Source organism: Melospiza melodia, chromosome 9 (genome assembly GCF_035770615.1).
Source record: "Melospiza melodia melodia isolate bMelMel2 chromosome 9, bMelMel2.pri, whole genome shotgun sequence".
Lineage (NCBI taxonomy): Eukaryota > Metazoa > Chordata > Aves > Passeriformes > Passerellidae > Melospiza > Melospiza melodia.
Window position 1 is genome coordinate 6,931,276 of NC_086202.1, and position 4,533 is coordinate 6,935,808.

Sequence of the window (4,533 nt, forward strand, 5' to 3'; positions counted from 1 at the left end):
CGCGGCACCGCGGCCGCTGCCGGGCAACGCAGCCAGGGAGCGCCCGCCCCTTCCCCCGCTCGCCGCCTGCCCCACGGCGGGACAGCGGCGCCTCAGGGCGCTGTGCCCGGCTCCACAAAGTTCCTGAGGCTCTGCTCCCGAGGCTCTGCTCCCTCAGGGAGCACCCAGGGTCGGGGCAGAGCTGGTTCGGTCTGGGTTTGGTTCCTCAGAGCCGCGTGGTGCTCGCACTTCCCTCAGAGCCCGGTCACCGCCTCCGGAGTCGGGACGCCCCGACCAAGCGCTCCTCGGTTTTAAAAGCTTCCGAGCAGCAAAACTCTGTAGTATTACGGTTCTGAGAGAGGGACAGGCTGTGGTTTGGGAAATGTTTGGTGGAGACGATGCTGCAATACGCCCGCAGTAACTCCTACGTTTGAAAGCCCTTCATTTTCAATGAAAGGAAACATTTCGCGACCTAAATGATCATTTTTAGCCCGCAATTTCCTACAAAAACTTTCACTTTCTTACACTGTTCACTGGTAATTTTGTTGAAGTAACTGAAAATGGAGATACTTAAAAGCTGTTAGCTGCACACTTCCCCAGCTCTAAAATCAATATGTGTGGACCTTTGCCCATTGTGTGCTCACTTCTCCAGGTGGGGTGATAATGAAGAAAAATCCCCAAGGAATCATTTTCTTTTCCTTTCACATCCCTTAGAAACACTATGGTACCTCTCCAGAGATTTAAACCCTCTTTTTTTTTTTTAAAGCTGTTTCCTCTGAAAAAGTTTCTAAACTGACACTACCTGTTCCTTGAGGAGAGTGGGTAGCAAGATGCCTCATTAGATTTTCTTACTTCAGGAGGAGTTGGTGTGGTGGGTGGCTGGTCCTTTGGGCACACAACTGTCTCAGGAGAGGCTTGTGCAGTCAGAGGCCTGGGTGGCAGTAGTGACATAATGCCAGATATTTGTCACATGCACAGGCTTTCCCCAGAAAGCTCCAGTTTAATTAAATGGTCCTGGAAGAACAGGCTTCTGGAGGTAAATGGTGCTGGTGTGGTGGTCTCTGAGCACGATCATATGCTGTGTAATGCCATCCATTGTGAGAGTTGCGCCTTCTGATATGTTTAAGTGCCTCTCTCTACCAGTTTCCCACCTTCTGCCCTTTAACAGGCTCTAAACAAAATGTGAAGTGTGGCTATAGGACATGGAACAACACAAGCACATTGCTGCTCTCAAGGTGAAGAAAAAGGGAAGTTTATTTTCTGACTCCAACATTTATAGTTTTCCAAAAGTGACAGTGGATTCGAGGCTGAAAGTGCCACCTCTCCAATTACACTAGACAAACCAATAGTCCGTCGAATTTCTCCTCCTCCATAAAAGAATGCAAAACAACAAGTTATTTACAGAAAGTGTGTGAGAAAGTTTGCTACAAGAATGTAAACATCAGAAGGCTTAGAAAATCTTAAAAACTCAGAGTGACAGTGAAGGAACGTGTTGGAGATAAAAGGGAGACATGGGAAAATGTCAGACTTCTCTGGAAGGGAGTGGGAGAACTGATTGCCCAGGATTATGAGGAAGGCTGATACACTCAATGGCCATTGTGCTACCATTCACTGGCAAGTGCTGCAGCTACACCACCCAAGTTGCAAAAGAAAAGTTAAGGACTGAGAGAACAAAGGGGTAACAGTGCTGGTACCTGAGGGAAGAGTAACTGATGCCTGTACCTGTGCAAAGCATTCGACATTGCCAGCATGACATCCTTTTCTCTAAACTGGAGAGATGGATTTGATGGATGGACCACTTGGCTCCATGTCCAAGTGGAGGCCAGGGATGAAGGGTGTCCCTCAGGGCTCTGCCCTTGGCCCCAGGGCTCTTGAATGGCTTTGCCAGTAGCACAGGGAGCAGATGGAGCTCCCCTGGAGTATGGTGTTTGCAGGGGACAGGGAGCTGGGCAGGGCAGGGGCTGAGCAGGAGCACTTGGGCTGTGGGTGCAGGAGAAGCTGAGCCTGAGTCAGCAGTCTGTGCTGCCAGCCCAAAAGCCACCCTTGGGCACTGCATGAAAGGGGTGAGGAGCAGCAGGCCAGGGGAGGTGATTGTGGCTCTCAGTCCATTGTTTGAGACCCCCCTTGGGCACTATGGCCATGTCTGGGGGCACAGCATGAGGAGGATGTAGAATGTTAGAATGAGGAAAGCAGCTGGCATCCTCAGAGGGTTGGAGAACCTCTGCTTTGAGGAACAGGCTGAGGGTGTTGGCATTGTTTAGCCTAGAGAAGAGAAGACTCCAGGGGAACTTTAGAGCCAGTACCTAAAAGGGCCCCCTACAAGAATGATGGGGAGAGACTTTTTACAAGGGTATTTAGTGATAGAAGAAAGGGCAATGACCTCAAACTGAAACAGACACAGATTAAATATTAGGAAAAAAGTCTTTACTGTGGGGCTGGTGAGGCATTGGCACAGCTTTCCCAGAGATGCTATGGATGTCCCCTCCCTGGAAAAGAAGAAATTCGTCAGGTTTGCCTTAAGTGAAGCAATGAGATGAAAAAGAATGATTCTACACTCTTGTTTTCAATAAACTCTTGGAAATACTACTAGGGAGTCCCTCAAGTATTTATCATTTTTGTTTCCTGATCAAGTGAATGTTACATGAATTATCTGTATGGCCATGTAATTTCCATTAACAGTAATAGTAATTGTAAGCATGTAGAAAGAGGGTGGCTTATCCTGTGATCCTCCCTATTACAAAGTAGTTAACTGATTAAGGTTAGGATACCACAAGCCACTTCATACCATCCGTGAACTCTCTGCAACCCCATTATCTTCATTAGGCTTGTGTGGGTGTAATTAATTGGTGTTTAGTTACCAGTTGTGTTGAATGAAAAGAATTTAGTTCTATTTCTCTTAGTTTTATTGGCCCCATGGTGCTAACAGGCTAAAGTGTAATTAAAAACTCTCTAATCAAAGTATATGTAACAAGAGCCAAGGAACAAGCCCAGTGAGGAAAAGCCTGTGATTGGTGTAACTCTGGTCTTTGAAAAATGACTGGGTACAAATGACACCCTGTAGCAGTTCTTTTTTTTTGTTTTTGTTTTTAAACGGTGAAGATACTTCACTTATATCAACACATACATTAAAACCCCATCTGTGTAATTGCAATCATGACATTCCTAGGGGTGGCATCATATTTTAGCAGCAGATTTTGCCCCAAATCTTCTAGATTGCCTCTTATTTTGGTTTCAGAGACAAATGGGTCATGTTCCTTTTGAGAGCAACTGTACAGTTTTATCTCACCTCAAGCCTTTATTATAACTCTTGTGCCAGGAAAGAAATGACAATCAGCTTTTCCTTTTTTGTGACACTGTGTTGTGTGTGTTCCCTTTTTCACCTGCATCTCCTTTGGGTACAAATATGTGGTGCTAATGCTCTAAACCCAAATATAAAACCACATGCTTAAGGGTTGTATGAAGGATTTGCTTTTTGCTGTTCTAAAATGCTTCTTTAAAGATATAAACTTGACCCTTAAATCAATTAAGATCATGGTCTCACTGCCGTCTGTGTTCTTGTAGGATTTCACAGAGGAGTAATGTGTGCTCATTCCACTGACAAAGGCCTCTTTGAAGTCAGCTCTCAGTACATAAAAACTGCATGACATTTCCAATAAAACTGGGATTGTCTTTTTAGTTTGGTGATACAAATTCTCTTCTACAGGTATATTACTGCTTTTGACACATTTTAATTTTCCTAAAGGCTTTTTTAAAATTACTTTTTTACATAAAATGCTTCTGTAGTGTTTCTTTTTGTTCTTAATATTCTAGATCCTCTTAAGAAAAAAACTCCAGTAACAAAGCTAAATATAACTTGATGTATAAGATTAAACAAAAGATTCTGTCCTTGGACGTGGCTGAACACAACATTTAGATTAGACTTTTAGTCTAGATAAAAACTTGCAGGGACTTAAGTAACATATATATGGCATGTTTGGAAATTTCTAATAATTATTTAAGACTTCCCCCAGCTCCCCCAGCACTATTATTTTAATTTCCCAAGTACTCCTATGTGAGTTCATTTGCCTTGAGTAATCATTCTCCGCTCCAGTGCTTGCTTCAAGTTGAGTGGGCTTTAGTGCTAATTTCTTTCTAAACTTTGAGGATCCTTCCTGTGGGTCTGCTCAGCTCCTGCTGTGCGAGGGTGAGCCTGGCCCTGTCTGCAGGAGCCTGCTGATCTGCAGGCTGGGAGCTCACAGGGTTTCATTTATCATCCTAGCTCCAAAGGTGATTTGGTACACACAGTATTTAAAGACAAGTTTTTGAGCTGAGTTTTGAGTTTGCAGAAGGTCGTCCTCAAATTTAGATATAGTTTTGTAGTGTGTAGGTTTTTTTAATGTAATGCATGGGTTATTGATGAGTGCTAGGTTTAGTCTTGGATATCTGGAGTTTGCTACAGGATTTCTTTGTGTGTGCATTTTGAAGTAACTGTTGTGAACTTTAGGGCATTACTAAATCCTACATAGTTCAAGGACCCTGATGTGATGGATTGCAAGGATTTTTGTCTGCATTGTC